Raw genomic sequence first — 12058 nt, forward strand, 5'->3', positions numbered from 1 at the left:
AGGCCAGGGCCCTGGGAGTGCAGGGGGCAGTGGGGATGAGGAGAAGAAGGAGGAGAGCAGCACCAGCAAGGCGGCCAGCCATCCCCAGGGTCAGGCCAACACCCTGGGCCCTGACTGATGGTCAGTTGGTGACAGAATATCGGCTGGACAGGGCAACCATCACCCAGTTTCTGGACACAATCCAGGGTGACATATGCAGCCGCATAGCCACCAGCACGGCAGTACCTCCCCTAGTGAAGCTTGTGTCTGTGCTTCAATTTCTTGGGACTGGCAGCTACCAACATACCATTGCCATGATGCATGGAATGGCCCAGTCCACATTCAGTGCCATGCTGGGACAGGTGCTTGATGCACTGTTGAATCATGTGAATGAACACATTGCATTGCCAGCCACACAGGCACAGGTGCACCAGCTTAAGGGTCAATTCTATGCCATTGCCCAAGTCCCGAATGTAATAGCAGCCCTGGACTGCACACATGTGGCACTTGTACCACCCCAGGCAAATGAGGCTGCCTACAGAAACCATAAACAGTACCATTCCCTCAACGTGCAGATGACATGTGGTCCTGACCTCACCTTCAGCCACTGTTGTGCCCGCTACCCAGGATCCACCCACGACTCCATGGTCCTACGCAACAGTACCCTGCCAGCGTACATGGAAAGGCACCGAGGCAAAAAACATGGCTACTGGGTAGGTACAAATGTATACCACAAAGCATGTCAATCCACAACTGATGGTGCCTGTCATAGAATCCATCATTCGCAATAGGCAGCAGCATCACTGCAGCATACACATTCAAGCACCTTGCACGATGAACCTTAGACGTGTCCAACACAGCAGAACACACCCATGCAGGATGTAAGACATGTGGCGGCACAGTGACATATGGAAGCCCCACCACAACAAAGCCTCCTGTGTGAGTAGCACCATGGCTCCCAACACTGCCAAAGTACAGAAATCCCACCCTGGCGATCCGACAGTAATGAAATTCCAAACCATGAGCTGGCACATTCACGAATGCTCCACACATAAGTAGGCCGAGTAATGACAATGCACATCCCACAAACACTGTCCCCAAAATGGCCATGGAAATACATGGAGAACAGTACAGAATAGTGAAGAGCAGCAAATGCAACTGTAGCCAAATGGATTTGCAATGACGCATGAGGCAGCCACTTCTCTCAAGCAGAAGTAGATGGAAGGGCCCCCTTATCGTGTGACAAGTGAATGAGTACTGTTACATACAGAAACATAGGCGTACCAAGTGGAGAGTACTCCATTGATTCAATAGTGCCCGTAGGACAGCACACTCCACAATGTTATAGGCCAAATGACAAATAGGGCAAAATCACACTGATGACAGGGCTCTGTACACCCACTGGACTTACCTTGTCCCCATTCAGGCTTTCTCTCCCCTGCAGGTGATTCTGGATATCCCCAGTACACGTGGCTCATGACCCCTGTGCGTCACCCACACACGGCGGCGGAGCAGGCATACAACCTTGGCCATGCCCGTACACGGATCTGCGTGGAGAGGGCATTTGGACTGCTGAAGGCACGCTTCCGGTGCCTCGACCGCACGGGAGGGGCAATGATGTATGCACCAGAAAAAACTGAAAAAATTGTACTGACGTGTGCCATGCTGCACAACATCTGTTGTCGCAGAAATGTGCCACTGCCCCCAGATGCTCATGTGCAGCCACCTGAGGATGGTAGTGAGGGCAATGAAGTGCCAGAAGGTGTTGCACAAAGGTTTGGGCTGAGGGAGGGGAGGTTGGCCAGACAGGGATTGATTGATGGATTCTTTTAGAAATGGGTAATGGGTAAATTCTAAATATGTCACTTCGACATTAAATTGCATTTGTAACAATCACTACTGTCCATGCATTGTGATTTTTGTAACGTTATTTATTTTCCGTCCAACGAACCCCCCTCCCCCCAGTAAACACCCAGCACACAATCCCCCCTCCCCCCAGTGAACACCCAACAATCCCCCCTCCCCACAGTTAACACCCAACAATCCCCCCTCCCCCCAGTGAACACCCACCACAAAATCCTCCCTCCCCCCAGTGAACACCCAACAATCCCCTCTCCCCCCAGTGAACACCCAACAATCCCCCCTCCCCCCAGTGCACAACCCCCAACTGTGCAGTTGTCTCATCAGGCCAACAACAATGATGCCATGCACCACTAGGATGGGCGCGGGCGCTTCCCTCTCCCAGGACCCTCCAGTGTGCGTGCCCTCAAGTGGCGCATGGACCGGCGCCTCGGAGATGGGTCTAGTGAACCCTCTGTGGGTGTGGTGGAAGTAGAGGGTACAGAAGCGCTGGCCATCATGTGCTGACGCATGAGGTTATTGGCTTCGCGTTGCTGTTCTGTAAGTGCTGACATTGCCTCTGTGAACTCGCGGACTCGTTGCCCAAAGCCTGTCAGGGCAGCGGTGCATTGTTGTACGACTTGCTGTGTACGCGCATTGTCCCACGCCACCTATCTGCACCCATGCCTGATGGAATGACTGACAGCCTTTATGTGCCTGCTCTGCACCTTTGCCATGGCTTCAACCCGGGCCTGTTTGGCCTCGATGATGTCCAGTCGGACCATGACTGCTGCCCCAGTGACAAAGGGCTTCCCTGGTGCGTCACGTGGTGGACCACGAATTGGGTGCTGTCGGGGGCGGGGCTGCATGGCGAAAAGCCACCAGCCTGGACTGGGCTGCCTGGCTCAGATTGCTGGTCCTCTGGCCTCCCATAGGATGGTGTGTCCACATCTGGCTGTGGTGTGCTGCAGCGACGCACAGGCACATGGCAAGTCCCTGCCTGCTGTCTGCCTGGGCTTGGGCTTCCCTGGGGTGTTGACACCCCTTCTCCATCACTACTACTGTGAGAGTGTAGTGCGGCGGCATGATGCCCACGTAGAGGTGTTGCTCCCACGTCGGGCTCCAATTCAGACCTCTCTCTCTCGGCATCGGGGCGGTGGATGATGGCTTGGGGTGAGCTGCCGGTCACCTCCCTGCAGCCATGTGGCTGCTGCTGCTGTCTGGCGGGGCAGCGTTGGGGTGAGGTGGGTGTTCCCCTGGGTTGTCTCCCTTGGGTGCGGCGTCTTTGTGGGGTGATGGTGCTGGTGGAGGCACGGTGTTGTGGGCGCGTTGTCGGTGTGGCCTCACCCCATCATCACCGGGCTGTTGGGATCGACGTGTGCCTGTGGGGTGTGTAGGGGGTGGTTGGAGTACAATGCTACATACATTTGTATGATGCAGGTCATGCCAACAAGTGTGAATGAAAACAGTACCAATGACGCACTCAACTTGCATTCTGTTCAGTCACCATGTGGTGCTTGTTGTGGATGTGCATGGAGATACACTGCATGGGAACGTGTGGTTGGGGTGGACTGCGCTCAGGCTTTTGTGGTTGTGTTGATGCACAGTACCATTCTACGTAGCTGTCCTATGGCTATGGGAGTCTATCCCCTGCCCCTGTCATTCATGCACTGCACGTTTGGGGTCGTCTAGGCAGCACTACCGTTCTAGGGATGTGGGCCTCACTTACGGGTGTATGCAGTGCCTCAGACACATGTCTTCACTCTCATTCAGATGCATGTATTTGGGGATGGGACTCACCTGCCGTTGGGTCGATGCCAGTCCCTGCCTCCGCTCTACCAATGCCCTCGATGGTTCCGACGTCGATCAGGCCTGTCAATTTCTCCTCCCATGGTGTGAGGTCGGGTGGGGGTGGTGGAGGCCCTCCTCCTGTGGCCCTGCTTGCACTCCTGTGCTGGGACAGGATGCCTCGAACTCGCACGCACAGGTCATTCAGCCGCTTGCAGCAGTCCTCACCATCCCGGGGCACGCGCCCCACGGCACTGACCCTTTGGGCGACGGCATATTTGGCCTCTACGATGGGCACTGGTTTTCCGCTGCTGCAGCTCATTATGGTATGTCAGTGCCTCCTCCACAAGTACCTCAAGCTCCTGGTCACTGAACTTGGGTTTCCTGACGCTGTCCAGTGCAGACTTGCCCCTAGTGCGCTCTTAACTCATTTTCCAGCCTTGGATTGCGTGGATGGCTTCCAGTAGCTGTGATATCCGACGGATTGTGATTTTCAAGATGGCCGCCGCTTTATTTCCCGTTCCGGCGGTGACGCCTTTCCCGCGGGGTATAAGCGCATGCTCATAGCGCGCACTATGAGCGCGATGTGGCGGTAGCGCACGGTGCGCCGGATTTAAGGGTTCGCGTTAATCGCGCTAACGCCAGGGACCGTGGCGCGTGCACGATGACTCGTGATCTGGCGGATTATCCGCCGGGTGCCACATTTACCGCCCAAGTCGTGATGAGGTCCTTAGTCTCACTTTAATGTTGGTATCCGTATGAAGTGCTTTGATCGGATTTAGGATGTTGCTTGGACAGCCCCAGGAAGATAATTTCTGCCAGAGTCTGGTGCGGTCGACTCTATCGAAGGATTTAGAGAAGTCTATGAAGGCCGTATACACTTTTGGGTGGCCGTTTTTCACTTTGTTTTTTAAGATGGCTAAGAGAAAGATGTTGATCGTGGTTCCTAGTGTTTTTTTAAAACCAGCTTGGAAGTTGTCATTACATGGGGCACGTGAGACCCAAGAGTGGAATTTATTCAAGAGAAGAGAGCCGAAGACTTTCCCTATAGGGTCCAGTAAAGCAATAGGTCGATAGTTTGTGGGATCTTGTTTGTCACCTTTTTTGTAAATCGGGATCACTATTGCATACAGCCATGTTGGGGGAATCGATTGTACAGCCACGTATCGTGTGAACACAATTCTTATAAATTGAGCCCATCCGACAGGATGTGATTTTAGGCTGAAATTGGTGATGCCATCGGGGCCAGGGGCTCGAGATTTATTCAGTTTTCTGATGATGTCGCAGATGTCATCTAGGTCGTCCAGCTTTGTCCAGGCATCGGCTTGGTTCAAGGGTTTCGGGTCAGTCGTCGATGATTGTAGAAGCACATATTCTGATGGAGTGTCTGGCAGCTCGAAGAGTGATCTAAAGTGAGCAGCCCAGGTGGCTTCATCGATGGAGTTCGTAATTTCTGGACCAGTGGTTGAAGATGTTTTGTTCAGTAGTGACCAGAATTCTTTCGAGTTGTTGGAGCAGATGGATTTCAGCATGGTTTCGGCATCTTGCTGTTGTAATTTCCATCTGTGTCTTCTCACCCAAGATGTGTATTCTCTCGTTATTTCTTTAATAGCTATTGCTCTTTTGGTCATGGGGAGTATTGCTGCAGATCTTTTTGCTTTCCTGAAGGCCGGTGTTTTAGGACCAGGAGTTTGTCATATGAATGAGTTGGTGTTTGAAGATTTTTGTTAAGATTGCCTTTCTGCGTCTTATGAGAGCAGCAAAGGGGCATAGGGCCTCATTACACGGACGGCGGTGGACCAAGGTGCCGGTAAAATACCGGCACCGCCTTGGTAGAAAGGGGAATTACCGCCCTATTCCAAGGTTGATGGGGCAGTAATTCCCCCTTCCCCCATTGCCCTTCCCCATTCCAGTTTTGCCCCATAGGGCATAATGGGAATGGGGAAGGTGCTAATTACGGCACCGCAAATTGCGGTACCGTAATTAGCTCCCTGGTCCCTTTGCGTGTTGCTTTTTAACGCCTGCAAAAAGCAGGCGTCAAAGTCTCCAAACCGCAAAGGGACCTTGTAGTAAGGCGGTAAGGGTTAACGGTCACCGGTACCATTAACGGTGACCGTTAACCCTTACCGCCGTCTGTGTAATGAGGCCCATAGTCTGTAGCCTTGAGTTTGGGTATGTCGGTTGAATTTGTGTACCGATTTGTAAGTTCTCTTATACTTTGCGCTGTGAGGCGCAGTCTGTTTCTTTGGTTATTTTGTTCCAGTCCTACCTCCATCTTATCCTGGTTGGTGTGTAATGATTTCCATGTAGTTATCAGGATATTGTGATTGCTAGATGTAGTTTGATGGACGTCAAAGGAGGTTGTTAAGGATAGAATAGGTTCAGACACGAAGGTATAGTCAAAAGTTGACGCCGATTTGTTGTTCACCATGTTGGAGGATGGGTATTGCTTTTGTATACTGTGTCCAGGTTGTGAAGATGTCTTGAGTTCATCAATTTGATCCACGATTCGCCTCGTCGTTCGCTCAGTGTTTTGTCCTTGGCAGGATTCTGGTTGCAGAGGGCGTTTAGATCGCCACATATTATGATGTGGTAGGTATCATGGGTGGTTCGTACTTCATCAACAGTGGTTTCAATTAGGGCCAGAAAGTTTTTTTTATCAATTGCAGCGGGGTTCCAATAAACGTTTAATACTGCCACGGGAATCTTCTGTTGAAATGCCTTGTTAGTAGAGGAGAGTTTCCATGTTAGCAGTAATGCGAGTAATGAGTAGTTTGAGACGATGATGTCTGTTATTGCCAAACCACTGCTGATACGGCATGCGGTAAGCAGGCCCGAGGATGGTCGACCAACTGGGCGTTTTGATGCCAGAGCCAGACGGAGGTCAAAGCCGTCAAGTGATGGAGTTTTGGTCAGCCAAGTTTCCTGGAAGCACCACAAATCGGCTGATCCCAGATTGACATCACTGGGTGAGGTTAGGTGTTTAAATCCTCTAGTGTTCCATGATCCAAGTTTAAGATCACGAGGTGCGCTCTTTTGTGTATTCGTCGAGTCTCGAAGATTGGCCCTGTCCATGAGTTGCTACTTCGATCGATGTGTTGCCAGTGCCTTTGGGAGCCATGCCCAAAAGCTGGATAAAGTCTAATTTTTGGTTTTGGGTGTTGGAGGTAGGTCTTGTACTGGATCGATGGTTTTGGTGAGGAACCTGTGCTGGTCATGTCGTTCTTTGCGGAAGGCTATTTTTGCTTCCAGGTTTTCTTTGATTGCGTCGTCTGGTCTGGTTGAAGTTCGAATAGATTGAGGTGAAGCTTGGGTCTGACTCGATGGTAGCACATTTGAGTCTTGATGTGCAGTCACTGAGGTATTTCGATATGAGTGTCTCCGTTCATATGAGCTGACATCTGTATTGCGTTTAGGTATTGAATGATGAGCGTTTTCGCTGTTATTTTGCACATTTTTCAGTGTGAGTTCAGTATTTTTGGAACTTGAGTGTTCAGAGGTATTTCTCTGTTGTGACAGATGGTACCCCAGGCTTCGAAAGTATCTTTCTCGGTCTATCAATTTGTTTTTAATTTGTCTTGAGGTAATATGAAGGTAGCACATTGCTCTTCCGTGGTAGTGGCTCGGTTCAACAATCCTCAAATCGTCTGATATAATTTGAGTCAGCTTTGGAATAAGTTGCATCAAGGTCAAGACTCCTCTTCTATTTAGTGTGACTTAATCTCTGTTGTCTTTCATTTGTTCTAGCTTAAGGATCCATTTCTCTGTCAGGTTTCCAGATTTAGTAGAATTGTATTGTGTATTTGTTGTGGAGTATTGGTGTCGAGTAGATAGGCGGTGGTTTGTCTTGAACTGTTTCTTCGTTTACGATTTCTTCATGATGATTCGGGCGACTATTTTGCAGCAATCGGTCGATCAGGTTGATTTGAACGCTCCCGTTGGGTACTGTTGTATCTTTCTGTTCTTGATTTTCATTTTTTTTGGTTGTCTTTCATGCTGACGAATCTTGGTCGCATATTGGTTTTATTTGATTCTGTTTGTTATCTCCCAAGCGTTCGATCTTCTGTCGACGTTCTTCCAGGGTTAAGAAGATCGGTGAGTTTTCTAATTCTTTGGGGTTAGTGTTAGTCGGTAGATCCTTGATTTGCAAATCCAATTTAGAAGGGCTGGTATTGTCTTCTTGTGGATGAGATGAAGAGCCCATACCGGGTGTTGTGTCCGAGTGCTCTGGCGATTCATCAGGTCAGAATTTAACAGGAAGTCCTCAGATGTTATCGGTGAGCTCCTGGTGACTTGGTTTGTGAGTGAGGGCTGAGGGCTCGTTGGGTCATCAATCTGTTGGGATAATTTATTTTGAGAAGTTTGTTGTCTCATAGGTATTACAGCAGGTTTAGGACCCAGGGTGGAGTTTTTTTTTTGGAAGAGGAGTTTTGTTAGCAGCATCTGAGGCAGAAGGATTGTTTGGGTTTTTGGGTCTAGTTGAGTCAAAGATTGAATAGGGTTGCTCCATTGGGTCTTTTACTGCTTTACTTTTGTTTTCTACGTCGTCGATTACTAGGACGATATTGGTGATTGATCCATTTGTAGGTTGGGATAGGAGCTGTTGGGTTTTTTTGGGGATCAAAATCATTTTTTCAGCTGCAATGTTTTTGTGAGGATTTCCAGCTGTGAGATCATTGAGTGGTGCAGGAGTGTTAGGTTGGATAGCTGATCCATTTGCTGATGATCGTTTTTCTAAAAGGTTTAAGGTCGATTCTATTGTCTGGAGGCGTGCGTTTATGTCAGCCAAGTTTGTGAAGGAAATTTTTTTCGTGTCTTTTTGAGCTGTAACATGGTCTTCAAGAAAAATGAGTTTCGTATGAATCATGGCTTGGAGTACTGTATGCTCCTTTAGTGTGTCGTGTAATGATTCGTAAAGCTTGGTGAAGGGGACTAAGGCAATTGTTAGTGCTGACATATATGAAAGTAAATCCGGTTTCTTTGAAGGTGTTTCATTAGTAGCTGCAGAGGATTTTCTGCTTGGCTCATGTGTAGGAGTGGAGGGGATGTAGAAGCTCGATCTGTAGCGTGGATCGTAGTCATGATATGATTTCCTTTTGTCTCTAGATTCCTGGGGCGGTCGATTTGTGTGACCGGTTTTGTTGGATCCTCTTTGCTCTTCTATCCCCTGTTGATTTAGGCTTCGCTGTTCAGTTGGTGAGGTAAGTGATGAAGCTATTATGTCCTGTGAAGCTGGGAAAAGTAGTGATGACATTGGAGGAGATGGTGGGACGGCGGTTTGTTTCTTGTTCTGTACAGCAATTGAAGCGATCTCAGGCTCCGTAGCTTGTTGTAGCTCGTTTGTTAATGGGATTGGGGGGATGATCAGTGGAGGTGGTGAAGGGGTTGGGGTATGAGATGAGAGTGGAATTTGGCCGAAGATAAAGTCGCCGGGAATCACTGTGCTGATTGTGTTATCTGGTATAGAACTGGTTTCCAAGTTGGTAGGTAGAGAGGCTTTCTTTTCTGTGGGGTGTAGCTTGATTTATGAGGGGATTGGTGTGATCTTTTCGTTTTCATCAATTTTCCTGTGCTTACTGAGTGGTTGTAGGTCATGCACTGCGTCCAGTAGTTTGGCGTCCGTAAGCTCAAATAATGCGCCTGTGCAGCTCCCCCCTGTTTTTCTTTTCTTTCTGAAAGAACATTGTCAACGTCGATAATGGAGAAAGTTTTGTTCTTGTATTTTTCTCATTTGTGATTCTGCATTTGGGTATGCTTACTTTCATGTTTGTTTTTTTTGTGCTTTTGCATTATTTTGAGAGAGAGTATTGTCTTTAAAGTGTCTTTTTCTTTTCCTTTTAGACATCGTTTGTACTTGGCGCGGACGTTTTTTTAAGTTCGTTGTGCTTGTTTTATTGTTTTCTCTAGGTTGCGCCTCTGGAAGGCGTGGCGCAGGATCCTCAAAGGTGTCAGAGAGCTCCTGCTCCGATGACATCGCGGGAAGGGCGTGCAGCCGATGCTTCACGACAGCAGCAGGAGCGAGCCAGTGCGCCTCCCTCTTTTCCTCGCACAATTCTCGCGGGTCTGTGCCCTAACCCTCAGCATGGACGAGGGCGAGGACTGTGCGAGGGGCTGCGGGTGCGTTGCAGGCCACTGGCTCCGCGGCAGCCTGACGTGGTTTCGGGTCTCCGGCTGCCTCCTCTGCCGGGCCCAGCGACATCTCCACGCCAGGGCAGGCGGAGGGGCCCAGTGAGGTCGGAGGGATCTCCGGATTCTCCACTACTAACTGCAGGGACCAAGGCGCGGACCCGGACCCACGAGAGGTCTGCTCCTCAACTGCAGACACAGCACCCCCTCTGGGGTAGGCCGGTAAGCAAGCGGGGAGAGACATAGCGGGTGGGATCGTGTTTGTTGGTCTGGAAATAGTGTCCATGTTTTTTTGCTGAGAATGAATGGCAGGTATCTCGGGCTCCTCAGTTGGTTTCAAAGGGGGATCAGTTGAGGGCTGAGAGCCATTTGATGAAGGCCACAGGATTTTACTTGAAGTCCGTGGGGGTGGTTTGAAAACCTTATTTCCCACTTTGTTTCCAACAGTTTTAGCGGGTTTGGTAGTGGGGGCTGAGGTGCTTGGTGAGTTTTGAGCTTCTTCTTGGAGGAGTTTGTCAAGGGGTGGACGAGGGCGCAAACTTTTTAGGAGCCCATTTTCTTCCTCTAAAGGAGTCTGTGGGGAGGCCGTCAGTCCAGTCATGCCAGCCATGACTGCAGGTCTGCCACTCTCCGCCACTCCGCGTCCGCTCCGCGGTAGCTCCAAGTCTTTATGGTGGATAGGTGTAGCTCCTCCTTCAGGTAAGGGTGGACAGGGAAAGCAGACCAAAACAGAAAGTAGACTGCAGGACTGCCACTCTCCGCCACTCCGCGTCAGCTCCGCGGTAGCTCCAAGTCTTTATGGTGGATAGGGGTAGCTCCTCCTTCAGGTAAGGGTGGACAGGGAAAGCAGACCAAAATAGAAAGTAGACTGCAGGACTGCCACTCTCTGCCACTCCGCAAAGCTATTTTGCATTTTCCCTCTGACTCCAGTAAGCCTCATTCGTGTTGGTTGCTTCAGGAATGATAGATTAATGAATGATAATGTAGAATGACAACAATAAATGACAAACCACAGAGCCTTCAAGAATACCGAAAAGAGCAATTATAAGACCATTTTCCAGAGCAAGATAAGGAGAAAGTGTGAGATGAAGGATGTTAGAGCAATCAGAGCCAGCTAAACCAAGAGAAGATAAGAAGATCATTGTAAAGAATGATCAGCTGTGTCAGAAGCAGCAGGTATGTAAAAAAAAAGTGATGAGTGTTGGGAGTGCTGAGCAGTGAAGAGAAAGTTAGCAATATCAAGAAGGACCTTCTGTGGAGTGGCAAAAGCTGAGAGGGGTGAGCAATAGACCACATATTCCAGGCGTTTTGCAAGGAATGAAAGAAAGGAAATAGCACAGATGTTAGCACAAGGAGAAAGGTTAAGAGAAGATTTCCTAAGAGTACACAGAATGTAGGAATGTTTAAACGTGGGAGGAAAAATACCAATGGTAAGGGATGAGTTAATAAGAGGGCCAATTTTGTAGGCAGAGGAGCATAGACAAAGGTAAAAAGGGTCAGAGGAGCCAGAGTATAAGGGGGTAGGATTAGAACAAAGGAGAAAGTGTTAGAGTTTGGCTTCAGAAAAGTGTGATAGTGAGGGGATAGGTACATCAGCAGTTGGCCAGTTGGAATGAAAAGTTGAGCATATCGGACCAATTGAAGAAGTGAAGAAAGAGACAAGGCAAGCAGACAGTTGAGGGATCAGGGCAGTAGGAAAGGAGGAAAGGTAGTTGAGCAGCATGGAGGTGACGGAGTAATGCAATGTTAGTAGTTGAGTAACTTTGGAGCAAGAATGGATGATCATACACAATGAGAAGTTGTTAATCAAAAATAGTATACAGCATACAGTACAAAGATTTGCTGAACAAACACAAGATTTTTAATCTCTTGCAATATTTCATGAGAACCTCTCAGATATTGTTTTGAAAGACATTCTTAATATCCAAGAATTATGAATAGAAATATTGTTTTAAAGATGTGCTGAAAGCTTATGAATGTACTACATTTTATTACCACTAGAATACATATAAAGAACTTGACCTTTGATCAAAAAATATCCACAGGTCTAATTCCTGTACCCCCAGGCACAGAACCATAAAATGTCTAATTTGAAGACCAGCGGCCAGAGTCTATAATGTGCACTGGATATTGTAAATTGAACTTGTTGTGTGATAACTAATTGTTGAAATAATTTGCTCCAGTGACAACTACATTGCACAGATAAATATGTTATTTGCCAATGCCTAAACTCTTGCTCAGTGCTCTAAGCAGCAGTTAATCAAGCCTAAAGCTGGGGAGACAGTGAAAAGCAGAGTTGCCAAATCCCTCTATTATGTTTAATAAA

The 12058-nt window shown here is 48.6% G+C and overlaps 1 protein-coding gene across 1 annotated transcript in view; it reads right to left on the bottom strand.

The window, feature by feature from the left end:
• Positions 1 to 12058, bottom strand: part of MBD4 (methyl-CpG binding domain 4, DNA glycosylase) — a 172323-nt gene that overhangs the window by 90681 nt on the left and 69584 nt on the right. The window lies entirely within an intron of this gene.

Source organism: Ambystoma mexicanum, chromosome 2p (assembly GCF_040938575.1).
Source record: "Ambystoma mexicanum isolate Mex_15411 chromosome 2p, UKY_AmexF1_1, whole genome shotgun sequence".
Lineage (NCBI taxonomy): Eukaryota > Metazoa > Chordata > Amphibia > Caudata > Ambystomatidae > Ambystoma > Ambystoma mexicanum.